Source organism: Idiotropiscis lumnitzeri, unplaced genomic scaffold, assembly GCF_059441095.1.
Source record: "Idiotropiscis lumnitzeri isolate Australia: NSW breed Sydney's pygmy pipehorse unplaced genomic scaffold, RoL_Ilum_1.0 HiC_scaffold_78, whole genome shotgun sequence".
Classification (NCBI taxonomy): domain Eukaryota; kingdom Metazoa; phylum Chordata; class Actinopteri; order Syngnathiformes; family Syngnathidae; genus Idiotropiscis; species Idiotropiscis lumnitzeri.
In genome coordinates this window covers 451170-477441 of record NW_028283616.1, presented here as the reverse complement: position 1 = coordinate 477441, position 26272 = coordinate 451170, and the positions used below count along the sequence as shown (strand labels likewise).

Below are 26272 nucleotides of genomic sequence, written 5' to 3'. Positions count from 1 at the left end.
TGAAATACAGTTAGGAGTTGTATGTGCCTTTACTATGTTATAATCTTAGAACCTACCAGCCACTACAGGTGTCCGACAAGAAGACTTTTGGCTGTCCTGTGCTCCATTGCGCCCCTGGTGGCGTTCAAAAGACAACCTGTGACTGAAATATCAGTCACAACATATCTCTACTGAAGATTAATTGTCATGCGCTAAAGTAATTGGTTTTGTTTCATTCGTGAACTTGTTAGTTTTTGTTTTGGGTGGCCAAAGCCTAAAATGTGTAAAATTCTGATCCATTTTCTTTTTTTAATTCATTAAATTAATATTCAACTTGTTCATTAGGATGGAGGACAACCGACAATGACTGAATCGGCTGAGGTTGATGCCACCAGAACATCGAAGCAGCCTTCTCAAGTTTTGACAGACTCTGAAAAGGAGGTATGCGTATCATGTGGTCATCCTGTCGTGTCTTGAGATGTTAAAATTACAGTTAGATAGACCTGTGCTGGTTGGACAAGTTTTCTAATATATCTGGACATAAATCGTAGCTAATAATATTTTCCCTCATCATCATATGATATACAGTTATGCCTAGTATATGTCTTTACTATGTTACAATCTAAGAACCTACCAGCCACTACAGTTCTCTCATTGGGAGACTTAAGCTTTCGTCAGGTTGTCGACTGCTGCATTGCCCTCTTATTGGCTTTAAGTACACAACCTGTAACTGAATTATCTGTCAGAACAGAACCTATGTGTCTACAGCAGGTGATTTGGCATGTGGATTCTTCAGATTTTTAGAAAATAGGTAAAATTGTGATCAAAAGTTTAAAATGTCTAAAATTCTGGTATAGTTTGCAATAGTATATCTATTAAATCATTTCAAAACTTCTTAACAAGGATGGAGAACATTGGCTGTGACCGAATTGGTTGAGGTTTAGATTACCAGGACCATTGAGCAGCCTCCTCGGGATCTACAAATTTAGGAATGAAGATATGCATCCCATGTTACAATCCTGTTATGGCCCGAGGTTTTGAAGTTGCAGTTACATATTGGGCTGGGCGATATGGCTGATAAGTACATAGCGATATAAGTATTTCATATGGGTCCATCGATACACATTGAATTCTTTTTTTATATTATTTTATTTATTATCGTTTTTATTTTCCAATATTTTCACTGCCCTGTTAAAAAAACATTTAATGTAGTTTTCCTCCCGGGAGCTTTTTGTTACGGTCAATTAATTTTGTTATTACATTATTTTGTCATATCATTCATCAATATTTTAGTTTTTTTTTTTTTTTCAAATAGAATTAAGACCTTTTTCTGTGCAGATTCCTCTGGGGATTAAGTATTTAATGGGTTCTCAATTTTCTCTTGGACTCTGATGCAACCCAGTCTCCTCCCTTGGACAAAAAATATGGGCTGAATCTTCCTTGGAATAACGACACAGATTCTGACGAATCATTGTCAAATCCTGCCCCTGAACTTTGCGCCTCAGACCCAGACCATATTACTATCCCAAGGCTCAGGAGGACCAAAAGTATACAGGTAAACAACCCATATAGATTTCAGGGAATCTTACAAGCAAATTGCATATATTTTATTGGTCTCCTGCCTTCTATCCTTTATATTTCGTTGTTGTTGTTTTTTAGATTAAAAAAACAGGCTGACTTTGGAATGGATAAGCATTATTACTCCAACTCAGATGACAGTGGAGATGAATATATTCCGGATACAAGTGAGGCCTCTGATTCAGACGGAAGTGAATCTTTGAAAATTGTGGACCCTCTCTTGAAGTCTAAGAATGCCTTCAGAGATTTTTCTCCCACACCACGAATCTCAAAAGCCACCTCAACGCAGGTTGTTAATCAAGGGCGTTCACCCGTTCGGAGGAGTAGCAGCACTGGTGTGATTCTTGAATTCTATGGCTCTTCAAATATTTGTGCAGTTTAACACAAATCATCCAAAATAGAATTCAAGCACATCTGTGACAGAAATTCAAATTCAGAAGTCAAACAGAGAGAACAAAAAAAAAAATCTAATGCTGCGCTTCTTCCGAAGACATATACTGTAAACATTAAATGTATGTTAGGACAATCTTGAAAAAAGTATTAGAACACCCTTTACTTTTATTTCTTGTTAATTTTATTAACCAAAATATGTCCATTTTTATTACAGATTAATGAATACAAAATTAAAACTCTAATCAGCTACTTTTTAATCGTTATATTTGTATAAACAAATGTTATACATCTGTGTGTTAACTTATACAAGAAATGACGGAAAAGCAAGGGTGGTTTAGTATTTTTTTATCGTATATAGTCTGTATAATATCTTTAACCTATGCTGATGCTGTTTAATACTGATTTAAATAATAATAATAATGTCATAATCTGTTGGTTTTACATGAACAAAACCTTTCAAGCACTTTTTAAAATTCTAAATACTACCTCTTGTCAGTAAGTTGGTTCACAGCACTGCCTTGGAGTGAAAGTGTGTAGTGCTGAGACAGTCGGTATGTGCTGAGTCGTCTGACGTTTGTGTGACTGGTACCCAGGAAGGTAGCAAAACCAGGCAGTGTGTATGTCGTACCCAGGAAGGCAGAGAAACCAAGCAATATGTATGTGGTACCCACGAAGGCAGAGAAACTAAGCAGTGTGTATGTGGTACCCGGGAAGGTAGCAAAACCAGGGAGTGTGCATAGATACAGACCCCAAAAGTGATTAAAACCAAATAAAGTCCCCAGAAGATCATCTGTAGTCAGGTGAAGGACCCTGTACTTTGTTCAACTCATTTACTCCCTTAGACGTACAAAGACGTCTTTTAATGCAATGGCGCCCTCTACCAAAGACGTATAAGTACGTTTCCTGTCTTTTTTACGTCATAGTGTACATAAGGGTCTGATGCAACCTCTGACTGAGAATCAGCCTTGTCCGCATTGTGAATCATGTAAAAATCACCCAGCAGGGGGCAGAGGTGCAAAAGATCCGCCTTGAATCTGCGCCAGAGGTACAAATGGGGGGCGGGATCCTGGGGTAGACTTATAAGTGTGGAGAGCAGCGTGGGTAGCAGCAGCATCGGCAGCACTAGCAGCAGTCGCATTAGTAGCGTTAGCAATGAAATCCTCCAAGCAAATGACGATCGAGGAATGCGTTTTTGTAAAAAAAAGCTTCCTAAAAGCATCAAGGCGATGGAGACGCTTTGGTTGAGAGGATGACGCTTCGTCATCGTCACAACAAACAGGCGTCTAAAGAGGGTGCGCGTGCCTTGCGGCCTGCATCGCCTGCCTTCGGACAATAGCCAAAGCAGCTGAGAGTCCTCACCAGATCCCCCCGAACGAGGAGGTAAGCGCTCGCAAGTTACCATTGAACATGTGGTTTTACCCCTCATGCTTTTATTGTACATATCATGCATCTTGCGGGCAGAAAATGTCGCATAAATGTGCAGTTAGACGCGAGCGTATCTCCTCCCCGACGAGGAAACAACAATACTGAATGGTGTGGTAATCATGCATACTTTCTAAAATTCACAGATTGTGCATCCCGCGGCAAGAAAGTTCCTCCTCGTCTTGTTGGTGTAAAGAAAGGTAAATTATAATATGAAACTTCACACGCCAGCAATAAAATGCAGCAATAAATATATATTTCCAATTGTTTATATTTCTGTAATTTACAGGTTGTGCATCAGGAAGCAGTGGTTCCGGATGGCGTCACACTGGATGGCAACCGAGGAAAATCGACTTTACAGCAACCCCTGGACCACTGAATGCCGCTGCCCATTTGGAGTCTGAGGAGCCAGCTGATTTCCTGCAGCTGTTTCTCACGGATGAGCTTCTGCAGCACATCGCGGATGCCAGCAATCACTTCCCAGACAATTATTTTCACACAAACCCCAGTGGACAAACACAAGCTCGCCTATTTTCCACGGACCAGCAAAGCCAGACCACAACGAAAGTGTCGGGTCTGTTTGCGCAAAGGCAAACGGAGTGAAACAAGAATGTGGTGTGAACTATGTTGTGTGCCCTTGCATCAAGGCAACTGTTTTATTTTATATCACACAAAAAAAAAGTATGTATGACACTGATGTATTTCATTTTTGTACATAGTTCAACAGTTCAGTCGTTTAGTGTTATGTGCAAATAAATTTATTTTATCAAAAACATATTTTTTGTGCTTTTTTTTGTTATTTTATAGAAGGCATGCATTATTTAGATGTTAGAGGTGTCATAAAAGCCATAAATAATAGTGTCAAAGTTCAAATTATGGTCAAAATGCATCAGTTTACAAAAAGCTCATTTTCTCAGTTTTTTCCCCAGGGATTGGAGTTTTCATGAAATTTAGCTATTTTCAAATGCCGATTGTTCAAGAATGGAAAAAGATAGGAACAAACATTTTTTTTCTGTTGAAAGAAGAGAGTCTCATCTTTCTTCGGGTGTGCTCCATGTCTATATAGCATTAGAATACAATATTCTGTGGGCCTTGCAATATTAGTCAAAACCCAGGAAAACTCTGGGATTGAGTGGGTTGCTCCAGTGAAAATGGCTGGTATTTAATGAGTTAAGACTGGTTAGGACATCCGGCTCGCAGTCCCAAGGTGCAGGGTTCGATCCCGGGACCCAGCTTTCCTGTGTAGAGGTTGCATTTGTGAGTGAGTTTGAGCGCAGATGGTTGTTCGTCTTTGCGTGCCCTGCGATTGGCTGGCAACCACTTCAGGGTGTGCCCCGCCTACTGCCCGTTGACAGCTGGGTAGGCTCCAGCACGCTATCCTTGTGAGAATAAGCGGATTGGATATTACATGTATGTGTTTATGCCCTAGGCCAGGCGAGGGCAAACTACGGCCCGGGGGCCACATGCGGCCCGTTAAAAGTTTTAATCCGGGCCGCCGAACTTGAAAAAAATTTAATGAATAAACCTTGTTAATGTTTTATTTTCTAAACACTGTGGTTTTCAAAGACAAATATTATTGTTGGAATGCTTTTATTCACTTTCATATAAAATTAAATGTATTTTTTTTCTCAGATGAGGTGAGGTTTCCAAAACACTCCATCCATCTGCTCCTGGTCCGGCCCCTCTGTCATATTTTAGAACCCATTGTGGTCCTCCAATCAAAAAGTTTGCCCGCCCCTGCCCTAGGCTTTGTGTCTTTGCTTGGTTGACTGTGTAATGAGTGTATGAATGCATTTCTTTCTACCAGACACCTTGGACTTCCCATGGCAGATTAATAATCTATTTTATCTATCCATCAGGGTCACGAATGTCATTTGATGAGTAGAGAATTTAGAGTCTCCAATTAACCTAATATACATGGATTTGCGCATGGAAACCTGAGAAAAAGCCCTTAGTCCTACTTTTCCATCTGAACCACTTTATCCTCACGAGGGTCACAGCCGTGACATCCCAGCTGACTTCAGAAAGTAAGTGGGCGACGACTCATGATCTCTTGGTTGAATAATATTGTTAGGGGCTCAAAATGGCCCTCTACAATAAAATGGCAGAAGAATATTACATACTCTCTGGCAGAAGAATATTGCGTTTTTTTGTTTTGTCCAATTAACTTAAATAAAACTTGGGAAAATTTAATGATTACATGTAAACCAGCTGGTCTTCCCCATACCAAGCCCTGGCTAAAACTGACTGAAAAATGCATGATGTGTGCCTTTTAAACTCCTCGGCCCATCCACTATGCCAGGGATGGGCAAACTTTTTGATTGGGAGGGGGGGGGGGGCACAATGAGTCCTAAAATACATTTAATTTTAAACGAAAGTGAACAAAAGCATTACAACAATATATATGTCTTTGAAAAACCACAGTATTTAGAAAATAAACCATTAACAAGGCTTATTCATTTAATTTTTTTCAAGTTTGGGGGGCTGGATTGAAACGTTTAACGGGCCACAAGTGGCCCCCGGGCCGTAGTTTGCCCAAGTGCCCTAAGCCAATTGATTCTAAAAAATAACAGTTTTCTTCATCAAAACAACATTTTATGATCAACATAAATGTTAGTGAGTACATAAAGGTATACTCATTCGATCTATCATAACCCCATGCACTTAGACTGTACAAAAAAAAGAAAATTTTTATTTTAAAACCTAGTATTTCGCCATGACGTCACACGCTAGCGTCAAGTGCTTGGCGCTAAAAACCCGGAAGTAACAGCGGCGCTCGGTTTGAAAGTGGAGAGTTGTGCATGGTAGGCGAGTTCGGGAGAAATGTTTGTTGAACACGAGGACTGTGGCGTAGAAGATGGTTTAACAGCGATCTAGTGCGCACCCAACCGTGATGGCTGACCAACGAAATAAATGTGGACCGACGGAGTGGACTGACAGGACGTGGAAAACAGGTGTGTGGCATGTGTGCGTGTGCACGAATGTGGTAGCGCGTTCACTATGGTGGCAGCGATCGCAAAGCAGCAGCACCACTCCTTGACAAAAGTATTGTACTTTCTCTGATGTTTTGGGTTTGCTCTGCTTTGGGGTTTGTAGTTCTGGCCACGCAAAAGTAACAAAGCAAGTTCTTGGATGTCTGCTTTTTTCTTGAACTGTTAATTGGTTAACATCGTGGCTCTTATTTTTATCTAATGTATGGAGTTTGGTGGCTATCTATATGCACAACTATATTAGTTGCACTTGAAATTGCATACAGAAAATTAGTATAAATAGGTTACGCTATAAAGTATAACAATATTAACAATCGTTATTGTTGTTACTGTTTATTTATTTTATTTTGCAATAACTGTGCTCCAAGCTTAGCTGTTGTGCCAGCTGCCAAGTAAAAATATGTAATCTCACTCAATAATAGGAATAAATACTTAACTAACATCTCAATTTTTCGGGTTGGGCTGTGGGGGAGGGGAGGGTGGCTGCCTGACATAAAGCAGACTGTCCTGCACATGCGCAGACCAGCCGAGTGTGTGAAGTGTGCGTAAGTGCAGTACCGGGACCGACCACTAGACAGCGATCCTGAGTAATTTTTCCGCACACACATTTCTAGCACACTCGTCTTGTTTTTGTGACCTTCCTGGGAAGCCCTGAAACTTTGACAGGACCTCCCCCTGAGCTTCTTATCACTGAATTCAATGCTCTTTTTTGTGGGGCCCAGATTTTTGGTCCCCACAAAAATTTTGGTCCCCTACAGTGGGTGTGCTGTCCGATGTTGGTCCCCAACATGTAGCTTATACAAACACACACACACACCCCTACTTGTTTTTGTGACATTGTTGGGCCACCTGAGCAAAACTCACATTGTGGGAACCACCCTTTCTAGTGGTTGTACAGCTCTGAAAAAAATCAGGCAGTGTCCAGGAATTTAGTTAAACACAAAAAACACTTCAAATTACCAATTAATGACCTGGAGGTCAAATGAGTGACTCAAGTGCATGTAATTCAGTCACTGTAGCCCAAAGATTCTCTGGGCCAGTGGATGAACCATTATTCGTCTTGGACAGCATTGAAGCAGGCCGTAGCCTGGTTTCTAAAGCTGAAAGACTTACTGACAGAGTAAAGGAAAATAGAAAGGAGTTAATCACATTAGGTGAAGAAGGCAAGATGAATTTATTCAAGAGAACTGTCAAAGGAAAGTATTTGACCTGCAACGACTTGGATAAAGCAGAAAGAGAACTTGTGAAATACTGTCAAAGGCGAAGTTTCAAAAAAGATTTAGCCATATTTGAAAAACAAAAAAGGGTGAAGAAAAGTAGCCCACTTTACAAGTTCAATATAGTACTTCAAGATGGTGTCATGAGGGTTGGTGGACAGTTGAGCCACGCAGCCATGCCTGAAACAGCAAAACAGCAAGCCATCTTGCCAAGGATTCACATAACACAAAGCTAGTCCTGAGATACATTCATGAGATTACAGCTCACGCTGGAAGGAACCACATGATGGCTAATCTGCATCAACAGTTTTGGATACCTCGAGCTGCTAGAGTCATCAGAAGAGTGCTACCTGACGATCCGCCTTTCAAGAGAATTGGCGTTGATTATTTTGGTCCATTCTAAGTAAGTAGGGTTAGAGGACAAGTAAAGAGATACGGCGTGATTTTTACATGTCTCGCTGTACGAGTCGTACATCTGGAAATTGCATCTTCACGTGACACAGATGCTTGTCTCAACGCAATCCGAAGATTTCTTGTCAGAAGAGGACAAGTGAGAGAGATGTATTCTGATAACGGAACCAACTTTAGATCAGCTGACAGTGAAATGAAGAAATCAATCAAAGAATGGAACACTAAGTAAATCGAGAAACACTTGCTGCAAAAAGGTATTCAGTGGCATAGCAATCCCCCAGCAGGTTCCCACCACGGAGGAAGCTGTGAGCGACTTATTTGGTCTGTGAGAAAAATCCTGAATGTCACTGTAAAAGAACAAATTTCGGGTGAAGAAAGTCAATATACCTTGCTTGGTGAGGCTGAAGCAGTTATAAACAGCAGGCCTATCACAAGGACATCTTCCGACCTCAACGACTTGGAAGCACTCACACCCAACACTCTGTTGTGGCTGAAGGTCAAACCTGAGTTACCTCCTGGAGTCTTCTGTAAAGACGACCAATACGCCCCAATACGTACCTCTGGGAATGAGCTGGTCAGCTCTTTAAAGAGTATTATGTAAGTTGAAATACATTAATCCATTTTTCTTTTTTGGACCATCTTTAACTGTGTAGTGTGTAATGTCTAAAATACAAAATGATCTGATTTTAGGGTGCAGTTGACGACTGTGGCACAGGTCCTCGCTCTACAAGTGCTAATAGTCTTCGGCAAAGAGAAAAATCTGCCATAAGGTACAGAAAACATTGGCATCAGAGTAAATGGATGCATGTTTTTGCAATGTGCGAGGAAACTGGCGAACTCAGAGAAAACTACGCAGGCTTGGGAGAACATGCAAACTCTACACAGGAAGGCCGGAGCCGGAATCGATCCCACAACCTCTGCATTGTGAGACCATCGTGCTCACAAGTCGCCCACCGTGGCGGCCGTCCATTATGAATGCCATCCCACCATCCATTATCTGTACGGCTTCTCCTCACAAGGGTTGCGGGGGGTGCTGGAGCCTATCCCAGCTATCTTGGGGCAGTAGGTGGGGTACACCCTAAACTGGTTGCCAGCCAATCGCAGGTCACACAAAGACAAACAACCATCCGCGCTCACACTCACACCAATTTAGGGTGTCCAAACAACCTGCCATGCATGTGTTTGGAATGTGGGAGGAAACCGGAGAACCCACGCAGGCGTGTGGGAAACATGCAAACTCCAAACAGGAAAGCCGGAATCAATCCCGCGACCTCTGCATTGTGAGACCATCGTGCTAACAAGTCGCCCACCATGCATCCCTGCTAAATAAATGATTAATTTTTACATTTTAGTATTTGTAAGCGATCTTGTGTTCATGACAGCATTTTCAACAGTGTGGGTGTTTGTATGAAAGCATTTCACTCGTGTATGGGCATGAGCATGTTTCAGTTGTATTTATGAATAACAATAATTTCACAATTGTGCCTGAGCGCCTTTCACTGGTGTGTATGAGAATGTTTCACCTATGTGTATGAGCGCATTTGACGAGTGTATGAGCAACAACTATTTCACTAGTGTGTATGAGAGCGTTTCACTCGTATGTATGATAGCGTTTCATAAGTATGCATGAGCAACAACAATTTCACTGGTGTGTAAGAGTGCATTTCAGAAGTGTGAAGCGATTCCTGACTTTTGTCCCCAACGGCACCTCATACTCCCCATCTCCCGCTCACTTCTCCTGACCCCATGAGCCATCCCCGTTGCTACTACATGGAGATTTGATGTGTTTTTTTGTTTTTTTTTGTTATTAGCTTCTTCAACATCTCTTCTGATTCTCATCTCTTCTCTGGCGCTCGTCTCCGCCTGTCTGATTTGAAGTCGACCTCAGAATTTGCACTATTTTGACATGACTTCTGTGGTAATCACAACTGACATATTGTGTCATTTGCTCAATAATACATTAAAATTATAATAAATAATAAAAATGGGTCCGGTGCCGAGCTCTGGCTTCATATCTTTAAAAGTGGTCTTCTCAAATCTGTTACTAATGGCCTCTAAATCGGTTGTGGTAGAGAAGGGGCAAATTAGACCTTATGGCATCTTAATTTGGTCAAGTCTTGTACCCATTTTCAAGGCCAGCGACTATTGCTTTAGCTATATACAAGAAAAGGATTACTCTGAATATACACAACAACAAATCCCAGATGTCCATCCCAAATGTTGTTTCAAAATAATCCAGTTCAGATGATAAACAAATGTATTGGTATGTTGAGGTCATTATTTCAAATAAAAATATACACTTCTTTTTCAGACAATGGGGAGGATCGAAGAAGTGGAAAAGTTGCAGGAGTAACTTCAAAACAATGCAAAGAGACAGAATCTGGAAGAATGTCAAGTTTGTCCATGTTTATATTTCTGGAATTTAGTGGGCGTGCATCTCGAAATGTTTGGGGATGGTTCGGGCTGCCAGACAAGACTTTCACTGCGAGCGCTGGACCACTGGATGCTGCGGCAAACAGCGGACTTCTTGCAGCTATTTATTACCAACAAGCTACTCCTGCACATCAATGATGCGGATGGCACAGACTGCTTTGCAGACAATTATTTTGAGGCAAAACCAAGAGGTCTGTAAGCACTCTGAAAACAAAGTAAAATATTTGACACCCACGGCAAAGAAAGCCATGCTACAGCATAGGGCTGGGCGATAAACCGAAAATTTACCGTTACCGAAATTTATTACAATGACCGAAATCATTTTGCCCATGTCGGTAAATTCGATGAATAAAAAAAGAAAAGCCTTTTGTCTGCGGCAATGTTCATGCCCCTTTAAGACCGCTACAGCGCCTCTAGTCATGTGACTCCACCCGTCTGTCGCTCTCGTTGCTGGCGATTCAAATCCAGAAGCTTTCTCACCACCCACAACACAACCATGCTGTGCTGAAAGTTCAAAGTGAGAAGCAAGGTTCGACAAGTGACAACAGCCCATGAACGGAGGCGACACCATACGAGAGAACGTCTCAGAGGTGGACGCGATAGCCTAGCACTAGCTAAAGATAAAGCTCGTCTAGTTACGTGGCGCGCACAGGATTTAAACGCTTCATGAAAGCCGTATTTCCCGATATGGACTACATCGGGCCGGGAGCTTAGACATGTCAAGCATTTTGCATCTACATCCGACTTGTGGTCGGGTCGCAACATGGATCCCTGATTGAGCCTAACTGTGCATTCCATAGATGACAAGTGGCGACTGCGCAGCAGAGTACTCGAGACGGCACATTTTCCCCGATAATACCCACTTGTTTATTTGGCTTGCATTGACATTTTCTTTCATTTTATTTCGCGTTTTTTTATTTGCCATTATTTACATCATGAGAGCATCTTGGCGCAATCTATTTGCAGAAAAAGATTTCGCAAGAGGTACCCTTTTTCTTTGTGACATTGTTCAAGTCATGCAAAGCAAGCTCAGGGTTCGCGGTTAACCGCTTCCCGATTGCCCGGGGCAAGTGAAATTTGGCCACGGGCAAGGTAAAATTATGGGCAACTTGCCCGACCGGGCAAGCATTTTTTAAAGCAGCCAAATATCTTTAATTTTGACGAAAACGGTGGTGTGATCTGTTTGTGTGCACTGTATGGTGATGGTTTAACCCAGACAACCCCTTATGTTTTGGTATGGTCCATTGGCCTTATCGGGGGTAATGGGCGGGCGCTACGGGGATCAGTTAGTTCAGTGAATGTCGAGTTAAAGTGGACGTCAATAAATCCCGCAGTATTGGAACTCGCTGTCGTAGCATCCTCATTTGAAGTTTGAAAAACACAACAAAAACCTACGATATTTTGGCCGAAAATTGACAGCCGGAAGTTTTCTTACCTTCTGCGCATGTTTACGAGTGGCGACGAGTTCGTTCAAATCCGAACATTTCGGATTCCTCTGACATGACTAAAATAGCTCGAATATTTTTAAGTAGACAATTCAGTTGTGAGTAAGGAAGGGAGTAATATTTGATTATTGGCTGTTAATTCATTAGCTCCATGATGTGACCTGACATAGTGTCAGTGACTGTGTTCTGTTTATGCTATGAAACTTATGGAGGCAGCACCACAGGCACTGGTCTTAAAGGAATACACAAATTTGCCACACTCATAATTTACTCATGTGATTCCTCAATTAATACGCTCTCCTGGACTTAAAATTGATCATCTGGATTGCTGTAATATCATTTTCCCAATTTAACATGCAGATTTGTTAATTATTAAAACTACAATTAACATTTTCAATAACTGCACAGGATGATACATTTGCTCTTGTGAGTAGGGTTTCATGGTTGATGATGAAAACAAGATTAATTTATGCTTATCAGATTATATGTTTATTTACATTTGTGGCGCACATTTTACAACCATAAACATTTTATTCTTAGAGAAAAAAAATTGTCACTTGCCCAAGTCGGGCAAGTAATTTGGCCACTCGGGCAAGGCAAATTTTAGTGGCACTTGCCCTATGGGCAAGCAGTTTTTAAAGTTAACCGCGAACCCTGCAAGCTATTTGGAATGTTCATACAAATGATTTTTGTACTTTTATTTTTCATTGAAAGTAAAGTGTACCAGTTGGTCAATAAAAAAAACAGTCAATATGCAATTCCTGCATTTATTTTGATTTTAGTCCACGTGGGAATTTATTGTGCATTTATCGTTATCGAGGTAAAATTGCTCGATTTCTCGCGATATTGATTTGAGGTCATATCGCCCAGCCCTTCTACAGCATGTATACAGTGTGAGACGTGTTGTGTTCACTTGCTCCAAGGCAATTGTTTTTAAGTGTATACCACATACCCAACGAATTGTGTAATTTGTATGGCGGGGTGTACACATGCGTTGCAAAAACACATGCACACACTGTCACTCACGCACTTCCGTATATAGTTTATTTCAGCACCTTTTGTCATGCTGTTTTTATTTTATAGAAGGAAAGCATTATTTTGATGTCTGAGCTGTCACGAAAGAAAAAATAGAACTGTTGAAGTCAAGTCAAGCTTGTGCTTGAAATGTTTGTTCTTAGTTTCTCAGTTTTTCGTGAGCAATGGGAATTCAGTTATATTCAAACGCTGTCAGGTAAAGGCTCCATATTTTTATAGCATTATAGCACACTATTCTGTGGGCGCTAGAATTGAAGGGTTTGCGTTAGTAAAAATAGGTGGGATTAAATGAGCTGAAGTGTATCTCTTGAGTGCTCCTTAAATATTTGCCTGTGTTGGTATATTTTATTTTGGTCGTGTCATGTTTATTCTTACGCTGAAAGAGACATGAGGTGTTCGAAAAAAATAAATGATTTTTTTTTTCCCGGTCAAAACTACCAATGGTGTCTGTTTTTTTTCCCTCCGTGAAATGTACGAGTTATCACTTTGACGCACATGATGTCACGTGGCTGGAGGACTGGAAACTTGCACGAACAACATTTACGTTGAAATGTAACAATGACACATATATCGACATCTAACAAACATGCATGGGCATCTAACATTGACACTTACATTGACGTCTATAACATAAACCATTACAATCACATCTAACAAACACGGACATCTAACAGACACATCGACATCCATCATAAACATTTACATAGACATCGACATCTAACCAACCTCTACATAGACATCTTACACACATCGACATCTAACAAACATTTACATAGACATCTAACATAAACACATCTAATATAGACACATAGATTGACATCTAACATCGACACATTGAGATCTAACATAGACATACATTGACATCTAACATAAGACTGTTACATCGACAACTAACATCGACACAAGGCTTTGTCAAATGACACGTCATGACGACATATACAGAGACACAAGGCACAACAGCATATTTTTGGTACAAATTGAACCCGATATGTTAGCTACCTCGTTCGACTTAAAGGGTTAGCGAACTTGTTATGGTGGTTGAGGCGTGGTGGCTACCCAGCTCGTGTAGTGTATATTAAACTTAAGTTAATAATTTATGACCAGTAAACACGGATGTTGTAACGCAAAACAATGTTCAAATGTTAGTTTTTTTTCAACACATTTCATGAGAAAAAGCTCTACTTGTCTGTGAGAAATGTATGTTGTAGACCCATTATATAACACAATATTACACAATTTTACATTGGAATTTCATTTAATAAAACATTGACAATTATCTTTACAAACACTGTGTATGATTCATCTTTTCATTTGTTGTTCAATGAGCAAAACAGTGGCGATCAAAACAGTGCAAATTAAATGACATTTTATAGGTATCTGGTTGCAATACAGTGAACCCTCGCTACTTCGCGGTTCACCTTTCGCGGGTTCAGTGCTTCGCGGGTCTAAAAAATATTCGGGGGCATTGTAGTTTCGCCGAGCGGCACGACGGGGCGCTGGAGTGGTTAGACGGCCGGCGTCCGCCGAAGAAGAACGTGGGCGAAGAGGAGAGTGGACAAAGAAGAGCACGTTCCCCCGGGCACGATTTGGGGCGACGTTTCGCGCGGTTCGGACCGTACCAGAGCTCCGGCCAGCGTGCGTGGCAGTTAAGCCGAAGAGGAACAACTTCCGCCCGGGCACTAGCGGGGCGACATTTCGCTCCGTTCGGGACCGTGCGAGAGCTCCGGAGGAGACCGGCCGGCGTGCGTGGTTGTTAAGCCGAAGAGGAACACCTTCCGCCCGGGCATGAGCGGAGCGCGAGGCTGTCAGTTATGAATGAATAAATGAATAAATAAATGAAGAATGCCAGGGCACACCGGACGGCGTACCAGCAGGTAAAAGTCGAAGTAATTAAATAAATACAAAAAGAAGTAATTGAATAAATACAAAAATAATGGCTGGGGAATAAAAAAATGTTTTAATAATTTTTTTTTTTTGTTATAACATGCATTTCACCCTCTCTCTCTCTACCCGTATATATATATATATATATATATATATATATATATATTATTATTTTATTTATTTATTTTTTTAAGCATTTTTGAAGGTGCGCCGCTACTTCGCACTTTTTTTTTAAAGCATTTTTGAAGGTGCGCCGCTACTTCGCACTTTTTTTTTTTTAAGCATTTTTGAAGGTGCGCCGCTACTTCGCGGATTTTCAGTTTTCGCGGGTGGTCTCGGTCCCCATTAACCGCGATAACCGAGGGTTCACTGTAGTAAGTTACATTCTAATTTACATTGACAGGTAATGGAAATGACTACTGGTAACCTCAATTGAACTGTATTTCAGTCAGAATGCCTCAAACATCATAAAAAATAAAACGTTGAGTATTATTTCTCCTTCAAAATGTCAGAAGAATTACTCTATAATGGCCTGACGACATTAACATAGCTTATAGTATATAGCAGGGGTGGGAAAACTTTTTTATTGGCGGGTCACAATGGGTTCTAAAATTTGACAGAGGGGCTGGACCAGGAGCAGATGGATGGAGTGTTTTGGTAACCTCATCTCATCTGAGAAAAAAAATACATTTAATTTTAAATGAAAGTGAACAAAAGCTTGTCTTTGAAAAACCACACTATTTTGAAAATAAAACATTAACAAGGTTTTTTTTTTTTTTTTTCAAATTCGGCGGGCCGGATTAAAACGTTTAACGGGCCGCATGTGGCCCCCGGGCCGTAGTTTTCTCACGCCGGTATATAGCATAGCGGCATAGGTTCCCTCGTCAACATCAAGTGAGTTACCCTCTTACCAAGACCAAAATACGGGGCTCTCCATCTCCCGGTCACTTCTCCAGACCCCAACAGTCACCCTCGTTGCGAGAACTTGGAGATTCGATGTTTATTTTTTTTCCGCTTCTTCAACTTCGTGTCTGATTCTTTTCTCTTCTCTGGCTCCAGGATTCCGCTGTCAATCAGATGACGATTGAGGCGGGACTTCCGGTTCAAAGTCACCCTCAGAGTTTGCAACCATTTGAGATGGCTTCTGTGGTAATAACAACTGTCATAGGTGCAATTTGCTCTATAAAGCATTAAAAAAAAAAATAATAATAAATTACAAAAAATAGTCAAGTACAGCACTCGTCTCATAAACTAGGTAAGAATTTAGCGTTACTAACGTTGCTACACTATAAAGAGTGTTTTACTGACTAGCTAAACCCAGTTTGCTTAAACTGATCGTACACTGGACGAAATCTTACCGTTGTCTTTTTACAAATGGATTATGAAATTGTTGCAGAAATTGTTTTGCTGTGACGGAGGGCAAGTTTTATAAGGTTCGTTCATCGGGAAGGTTTTATATTAGACGAGGATGGTCTTGTTCTTCGGATTTTTTTTTTATTTATAAAAGGCCGAGCATTTGTATTTGCGCTCAGACTGTGTTGCACAGTGCACACGAACCAAAAGCTCTAAAGAAAACACAATACCCGATCCAAACGGAGGGACGTGTTATCTTTATCTTCCACACCGCCTATCTTGTACTGGCTTGCGGGGAGGTGCTGCCGCCTATCCCGTCTGACTTTGGGCGAAATGCGGGAGGGACGACCTGAACAGAGAAATACAAAAAGAAGCAGTACAGCGTCAGTGTAACTCCTTACGGGATAATATCCTCGTCGCATAAACAAGGTAAGAATTTCACGGTATGCATTTTGGTGAACCATAAAGCGTGCTTTACTGACTGGAGCGACGTCGAGTTAGCCTAAATGTATCGTGCATTGGACTAAATCTAGCAAGTTAGAATTATACGATTTGTTCTTCGGGAAGGTTTTATATTAGAGGAGGAATTAAGATCTTGCCCTTCGGACATTTTTTGTGATAAAAGGCCGAGCATTTGCATTTGCGCACAGTATTAGTCCACGAAACAAGAAATACCCATGTACAAATAACTTGCAATTATAATAGTTGGAGCTGTAACAAAGTGTTTTTCATACGGTGTTGTATAAATTAGCAGGAAATTAGAACACAAATTAAAACACGTACAGTAGATACAAGAAGAACAACGACAGTCACATGTTGAGTCGAAAGCTAAAGAATAAAAATGTGTCTTCAAAACGTTTTAAAAGTGGACAGAGAGGGGGCTTGCCTAACATTCAATGGAGAGTCAGGGAATGGACTCCGAGTGCAAGTTTCAGGCCATCTATCTCAAGAAAGAGCTTCTGATGCACCTCAAACGGGTACTGCAAATTTAGTAAGTTCAGCGCATAGTTAATTCCCATGAGCAGGAGACTGGCAACATTTCCACAACCTCATTTTCTTAAGCAACAATGGAAACAGAGGCATGGGATGTGTCTTCTTGTCCCTCACTTGCTTGGAAGACATAGAGTACGTGTGTCAAACTCAAGGCCCGGGGCCAGATCTGGCCCACAACCTAATTTTATGTTGCCCGCAAAGGGCAAATCATCTGCATCAACTTCCTGTTTCTAGCATATTTTCTTCACAACAACACTGAGATATGAGATATTGCCAATTATTTGTTACCAATCCTCCCCTTTTAAAATAAATTGAAAAATTGTTGAACAATTACTTACTAGCTTCTGATTTCAAAACTGGCTTTCCAATCAATTTATATGGGTTCACAGTCCCTCTGAGGGAAACCACAACTACGATGTGGCCCGTCCATAAAAATGAGTTTGACACCCCTGACATAGACCTTCAGTACTTGCTTGGCCTGGTCCTCTTTTGCTTGTTCTCTGCTGACTTCCTGAAAGAGCATATACATCCATGGTTAGGTGCATAATGTCCCAAATTTGTGTTTGCTTTTTATAGTTCTGAATATCGCTGTCTTCAGGCAGTATCCAAGAAGCTCCAGAATCTTCACCTTGCAGGAGACTTCCAATGGCACGTTTTTGCAATCATTAACACTGCATCATCCAAAGAGAGCAAACCATTTTCAACATTTGAGATTGGTCAGTAATATTTACAAGTAACACCCACTCGTGTGGATTGACCAATAGATTAGATCTAGAAAAACATGAAATTACTCAAATTATGACAACATGTTTCAGCCGGACACCAGTGATATGTGACAGTATTTGCAATCTGCATTACATGTTTATAACAGCATATATGAGAATAAAAAAATAAATAAAAAGGGCAATGAAAACGGAAATTAAAATAGAAACCTCAACCTCAAGGATAGGATTTTTGTAGAAATCTCAAAATCGAAACTTTGGACCTTCTGATTTATTTTGTCAATTACCCGAAAGTAACCTTTGCCAAATGCCAACCCTTTAGCCAGAGCAGGTCACATACTGGCAGCAATTAATTTATTTGAATATTGTGACAAATAAAAATGTTTGCTGCACAGTCTATGAGTTAATTGCAGCTTTAAAAACGTAATACTGTTGTAATTTACCTGGTAGTCCGTGATAAGTTCCTCTGCAGACTGTCCGAGGAATTTCATCAAGGAATGGATTATGCCCTCCCTTCCAGCTTCAACGTTTTGCTATTTAAAAAGACACAAGATGATTAAGTGTCTTAAATAAATAACAGCTCACATATGCATTGCTTACATCCCAAAAAGTGCATCTCAACTTTAAATAAAAAAAATAGCAAGATATCCATAAGCTCTAACAGATCTTTTATTGTTTTATTCTGTTAATGCTTATGATGGACTTATCCAAAATAGTTTGATGCAAATTCTATTTGCAGTAATAAAACACAACCCTCTTACATGACTGAGTGAACTGAGCATAGGTCTTATTTCAGTGCCAGTAACTCGGCCTTTTTTTCCAAGTATCTCCTTCAATTCCAGGGTGTAAAGTTCCATCTTGGTTAGCCAGGTTCTCTCAAATTGAACATATGTAATTTGTTTGAACTCTTTCTTAATCTGAAACATTTTTCCCTCAATTAGAACATTTTCAAAATTAAGAAATCTAAATCACGATTTAAATTTTGATTAATCGTCCAGCACTAGAAGATACAGCAGCAGGTATTACTCCTCCTCTAAAATAATAAAGGCAGTACAATCATCACTTAATTTGACACAGAGTTTGGATTAATTGCTGGACTATGGTCTGATATTTGTCCCACTTGAAACTAAATCTGAATATTGGTTATTTGAATGTGAATATCTTAACTTTGATATTTGAATTGAAACCTGAATGTTTTGAATTGAACACTGAATTATTGAATTGAAAAACTGAATTCGAATTACATAAATTGTATATTTTTAATTTGATTCTGAATTTTTCGATCATAATGTTTTTGTTAAGAACTATATCCCAATAAACTTGAATGTAGGACTTTAAAATGCGTTTTTAATTCCTCAAAAAAAAGGTCTCCTCACCAAAAATTCAATACTGCATATGCTCAAATTCAGTTTACTAAGTAAAAATTCAAGACTCAGTGACAGACATACGGGAGCTTTAGGGTGCCTCAAGGATGTGCAATGGATTCCAATCACCTTCCACCTATCACATCAACCCCCCATCCTTCAGCAGATCCACTGGCTTCCAGTCAATCAACAAATCATTTTCAAAATTCTTCTATATATTTTCAAATCTATGGCTGGCGACCAGTTCAGGGTGTAGTGCGCCTTTCGCCCGTAGTCAGCTGGGATAGGCTCCAGCACCCTCCCGTGACCCTGTACCGGATAAGCGGTGTGGATAATGACATGACACATGACTTTCAAATCTCTTCACAACCTCGCCCCTCCCTACCTTTCAGACATCATCCATATTCCCACTCCATCCCGCGCTCTCCGGTCTTCATCCTCCTCACTCCACCCCTTGCCTGCCACCATGGGGGACAGAGCCTTCAGCGATTCGGTTCTCCAGCTCTGGAACTCTCTCCACCTGACCTCTGTAATTGCACCACCCTCCCTGTGTTTAAAACTAAACTCAAAACCAATCTGTTCCGCCTTAATTACTCTCTCCAATTCCAGATATGTCCCTCATCCACTTTATTGTATTTTATCCTGCTTGATTTACGTGTTGGTGTTTCTACCCGTATTTGTGTTTTTACTTTCGTATTTTACTCTGTACAGCGGCCTTGAGTGTCCTGAAAGATGCTTCCAAAAAAAAAAAATATATATATATATATATATATATATAAACACACACACACACACACACACACACACACACACACATATATATATATGTTGTTTGTTTTTTTTTCATGGTGGAAAAAAATTTAATCTAAATAACTCTAATGAATTTGTCTTTTATCATGGTGGTCTGTAGGATGAATTGGATCAAGAGCCTGCCAAGTGCACCATGGTGGTGTTTGTTGTCCGGGAGGAAGAGGATCTTCAGCCACCACATTACATCGGGGCAGTTATTGTAGGTGTGAAGGTTCTTTGTCAGTTGCCATCTCTTGCACATAGATGTGTGATGCTGTTTGGCCTCATCTCTCCACTAAACCTGTCTTACCTAAGTAAGTTAAAACACGCTTTTGATGCACCACAAAAAAATACTCATGGAGATAGAACCAAACAAATTGACACGAATAGTGTGCGGTTTGAGTGTCAAACTAAATATTTGATAGCCCAAAAAAAAAACATTTCAGAATGTCCTTTTTAACCGTTTGTAGGTTGTATTCAGAGAAAAAAACTACAGCATTTTTCTAAAACAAAATTACATCAATTTAATGTCTTTATTCCAAAGTAACAAATATATATATATATATATATATATATATATATATATATATATATATATGTGTATATATATGTGTATATATATATATATACACAGACCAGTTGTCCTTTCATTTTACCATGAAGAGTCCTGAGACCTCTATGGCCCTGGTTAGACGACCACCCACCGCTGTGTTGTTGGGAATAAATGTGCAACATTGTTCACCGAACATAGCACAAACACCACCTCTCTCATCCAACAATACATCAACAGTCATCCTGTTTCGGAATGCCATTAGAGATTGGTTGATAGCCGTTCATGCACAGTTTCAAACCCACTTTGCGTCCAATTACCTAATTTTTGCACGTTGTGATGATGCAGTTGACCTGTCTGCGTTCTTTGTTCTTCGTTCGAGGACTCAAATCCTGTTACTTGATCTGTTAATTTACACTTACTTACTTACTTACACTAAGGAGAACACCGATGGCTTCCATGTATGTTGAATCATTTTTTTTTTTTTTTTTGCCGTGATACTCTGCTTTCTCTTTTTTAACGTCACCGATGTCCTGTCATGACATTGGACAGTTCACACAGTTTATTAACAAACAATATAAAACATACCATTTACGATCAATCAATTACATTTTGTGAAATGGCACTCTCCAGAAACTACCAATAATCTATAAGCAGGGCCTAGTTATGAAAAACACATACAGATATGCACTAAGTCTCAAAACCTTTTACATTTTTGGGTGATTTATCAAATGATCTATCATATCCACACCACCACCAGATTTCCCCTCTTGATAGTGATTGAAGTTTATTTCAACCACTATCAAAACCAGACACAGTGGTGGTGAAAAGATTCCTAACCGCTTAGCTCTGTCAGCAACATTAATGCTATTTAAATTTTCAAGAGCAACTATCATAGAAAACATGTTCATCTACATCAACTCTAGTCACAGGATACACGCTGACCCAATCCATACATGTATTATCAAGATAAGCATTAATATAATATCAATAATACAATTTCATTTGCTTATTTTGGATATCTCGTTGTCCAATTGCTATCTTTTCACGAAAGTACAGACTTTCTCCTGTAACTTTGTTCTGTGGACCAATAGTTGCCCACTTGAGTATTACTCATGGTTCCAACTCAAATCTATCAACATGTCGTCCAAGCTCCACAAATATGTCCCATCACTTTTTTTTTTTCAATTATCTGCTTGGTGTTTGCAAATCCATTTTGATTAGTAATTGGGATTCTTACTGTTGGTATTGTACTATAGTCACATCATAGTTTGTTTATGTAACTCTGGGTTGTTCCCACATATAACACAACAACAAAAATATCAGAATAAAATTGTATACATCCAACATAGAACAGCTGCTTTTAACCACTTCAGGGTCATTTTGTCTGAAATATCCCCTCTACTTAGTCTGGTGTCTTATGAAATAAGACCACCCTATCATCAGACTTCCGCTCATCTCCTTTGTAGGAGATTTCAACCAAAATGACCTTTTTACATGTGTCAAATGAACCAATGTTGACTCTTCTACTATATTTACAGCTGTGAGAGCTGTCAATAAAACTAAACATGGCATTCCCCCTTGGGTAATTACATATGTCTTATCTTCAAACTTCTTTCAAGCATCCAGTCTCCTGGCTCCACTAGTTTAGTGCCCTGCTAGGAGACAGAAAGATCCTCACCACTCTAAATTTGTGCCTGTCTTTGTTTTTCTAACACTTTTCACATGTAGTCAGCTAAAGTTGCTTCAGCATCTATTTCCCATTTGTTCTTAAATTTGAGGTATTCTATAAGGCCTTCCAAACAATGTTTTACAACGTCTCGGTCCTAAATACAATGAAATACAATACAGTGCAACTCTCTGTATATAACTCAAATTAACTCACATAAACACATTTACAGTAGATACCAGAAAAACAACAGAACAGCAACAGTCTCATGCTGAGTCAAAGGCCCGAATATTCATCTTCAAGCGAGGTTTAAAAGTGGACAGAGAGGCGACTCGCATAACATTCAATGGAAAGTCACAGTGCTTGTCGTTTTTACAAACAGTTTTACTAATTTCCATACACTGTGTCCACTGCCTCCCCGTTTCCTCAATGCATAGCCTTTTCACTTTTTTTTTTTTTGTTCATTCTTTTCACCAATCCAGAGCTTTGAGGGTGGTAAGCACAATTATCTTTCAAATCAACGTGAAACATTCCTATCTCTTTCACAAGTTAGTTAACAAAATGGGTACTATTATCACTGTTTATTATTTTCAGGAATACCATATCTCGGAATGATATCCTTACAAAGTACTTTTGCCACTGTCAATGCATCTGGATTTGTTGGTTAGAAAGAGTTCTAACCATTTCGAATTCACATCTATGATGACCAAACATTTATTTTATTTTTTTTCTTCACTTTGGTTTTTATCAAATAAGTCCATATGAATAATTTGAAATGGATATTGTGGTGTAGGAAAGCGTCCTCTGCGTGGACTCAAATTACCTTGTGAATTGTGTTTCGCACACGTTAAACATGCCCTACAAAAATGTTTCGAATAAGCATTAAAGCCGTAAGCCGTATAATAACGTAATATCTGATGCACCATTTCCCCTGTTGAGACATGTGTTATCCCATGACTCAATATAGCAGCCCATTTGTAAAGATTATTGTTTGGTCATACAGAGATCACGTAGCGATGTTACACCATTTTCCTCCAAAGCCTTTGTTTAACTTTGGGACTTCTATCACTAAAACGTGTATGTCCGCAACAGCTTCTTTAGCTGTATTGTCTGCAATGTGTATTCAAGGAAAACACTTATGCAATGTATGCGCTACACATTTTAAGACGACTATATGTGTAAATAGTAACACAATTTACTCTCTTTAGTTTACACGCTTTTGTTTAAGATACTAATTCTGTTGCATGAGCTGAGTAATTTGAGGAGTAACTGCTAAGTTCTTTTTCCCAGTGTCATTTGATACAACTACAGTATTTTATTTATTTATTTATTTATTTATTTCCATCTACAAATAGCACTTCTCCGTTTTCTGAAGGCGAATCTTTTTGATGCCTTTACTTTTGGTTACTTTTTTCTACTAACTCATAACAATCTAGTTTTGTACCATCCTCCTGACATAATAATGACAGCCGGGTTTAATGTTGTACATCTCTCTATAATCAGATGTGGTTTTGATAACAATGTATTCATACACTATAAATGTCCCGCCGGTGACAAAAACGTCATGTTCATCAGCAAAAGCAATGCAGAAACCGCACGTGGTACTCTCAAAACCAGAGGATGGAACAAAACTATGGTTGCACTTGTTTCTGCAATTTCCAGATTGTGGGACTAATAAAAGACCATCTTTATCTTAATCTTATATCTACAGCAATAGATACTGCATTAACTGTTCTCATGCAGTGCTTCAATGCACATTCTACGTTGTCTAGTTTGGAATAGAAGTATGCGATTGGTTTCATCTTATCTCCATGTTTCTACACTAAAACTAAGGCCTTTTGCATCTGGACAAAGGGTCAGTGCCATACTTAATACGAACACTTGTTTCCTTTCACAAAAGCTGAATATGCTTTATCAGTCCAGTGTAAGGACAATGTCATTTAGAGGTTTTCCTCATTCATCATTTTACTCAGTGGCACAGTAATTTCTGCATAATTTGGAACTCAGACTTTACAATAATTTGTTAATCTTAAGCATGTTAATTTTATTTTTATTTCCTATTTTTCTGACTTTATGACTCATTTTACTTCAACCAGTTCTACCTCAAAGTGAACAAGTACACATCAATGTTATTTGTAGTCTCTAATTTCTTCTCTGCTTTAATTCCTTGGATGTTAAGATGGCGGCGCGCATGGACGCAGCGGCTAACAGCTCCCCCTCACAGTGCTCCTTATTACTTTTTATTAGTGTTTGCTTGCTCTTATTGGCATCAACTGAGGCACAACATCGATATACCCGCCAGGACATCGTGAACATTGGATATCGATGCGAAATAACCATCACAGAGGAATTTTGCTATGATCGCAAAATTCCGAACGAACTGGCGAGGCTGCCCGGCTCACCGTGGCTGGTCATCGGGACCGGGAGGCGGCGCAGGCGACGCAGAGAGAGGAAGCAGAAGCGAGGCTGCAGGTCCGGTGTCTTGCAACGGCTGCGACGGCAGCCCCATAGGCAACCACTACCGAGTCTGCACCTCACCAACGCCAGATCCGTGGTCCACAAAATCGACGACCTGGGATTACAAATCCTGGGAAACCGCTATGTGCGCGATAGCAGTGTGATCGTCGTCACGGAAACCTGGCTGCACGCAGACGTCCCCGACGCTAGCATCCAGCTGGCCGGGCGCTCGCTACATCGCGCGGATCGGACGAGGGACACCGGTAAGAGGAGGGGCGGGGGGCTCTGTGTTTACGTGCATGAGAACTGGTGCGGCGATAGCACGATCGTCGAGAAGCACTCTTCCCCCGACATCGAGTTCATGTCCGTTAAATGCCGGCCTTATTTTCTCCCGAGGGAGCTAACGGTAGTGATTCTCACAGCTGTTTACATCCCTCCCGACGCTAGCACTAGCACGGCGCTCTCGCTACTCGCGTGCGTCATCAATAAACATCAGCGGGCGCACCCTGATGGCGGTCACATTGTAGCGGGAGACTTTAATAAGGCCAATTTAAAGACTGTACTCCCAGAGTTTCACCAGCATGTCAAGTGCCCGACGAGGGGAGACAACACTCTCGACCATGTGTACTCGAACATCAAGCACGCATACAGAGCCCTCCCACTCGCCCCCCTCGGCCAGTCAGACCACCTGTCCTTGCAGCTCGCACCTGCGTACACCCCTCTCAGGCGCAGATTCAGGCCTACCACAAAGACTGTGAAAACCTGGCGTGACGACGCCATGAGTGAATTACAGGACTGCTTTCATGACACAAACTGGGACCTCTTTGATCATCAGGACCTTGATGTCTACACGCATTGTGTACTGGACTACATCAAGTTCTGCATGGAAACTGTGTCCCAACAAAAGACTATACGGACCTTCCCAAATGCGAAGCCCTGGATGTCCAGCAGGGTTCGCGCTCTCCTCAAGGCCCGTGACGCTGCCTTCAGGTCAGGCGACAAAGCCCAGTACAGGGTGGCTCGTGCTGACCTGAGCAAAGGCATCAAGCTAGCAAAGGCAACCTACAAGGGGAGGCTGGAGGCCCACCTTGCCAGTAACAGACCACGGGAGGTGTGGCAGGGTCTACGGAGCATCACCAACTTCCGTGGCAGCAGCACGACCTCTGTAGACCCGAGTGCATCGCTGGCAGAGGAGCTTAACTGCTTCTTCGCTCGCTTTGACTCGCCCCAACCATCACACCCCCGCACTTCAAGCTCCAACTCCCCCCCACTCATCGTAGAGGAACACGGTCAACCCCAGGAAAAGCTACTGGACCCGACGGAATACCAGGCAAGGTCCTCAGAGCATGTGCCCACCAACTGTCACATGTTTTCTGCAGGATCTTCAACCGCTCCCTGGCTCAGGCAGTCATCCCCTCCTGCTTGAAAACCTCCACCATTATTCCTGTCCCCAAAAAGTCACCAGCCGTCCACCTGAATGACTACCGTCCTGTTGCTCTCACACCAGTCATTATGAAGTGCTTCGAGAGGCTGGTTCTCCAGCACATCAGGGACTGCCTTCCTCCCACTCTGGACCCCTACCAGTTTG

General features: G+C 40.8%; 1 long non-coding RNA gene across 1 annotated transcript; it reads left to right on the top strand.

Moving 5' to 3' along the window:
• Positions 1-325: 325 nt before the first annotated feature.
• LOC148315612 (uncharacterized) lies at positions 326-2435 on the top strand. Its single transcript, XR_015840758.1, has 3 exons — positions 326-420; positions 1382-1534; positions 1639-2435. It is a non-coding gene; the product is annotated as an uncharacterized LOC148315612 (long non-coding RNA).
• Positions 2436-26272: the final 23837 nt, after the last annotated feature.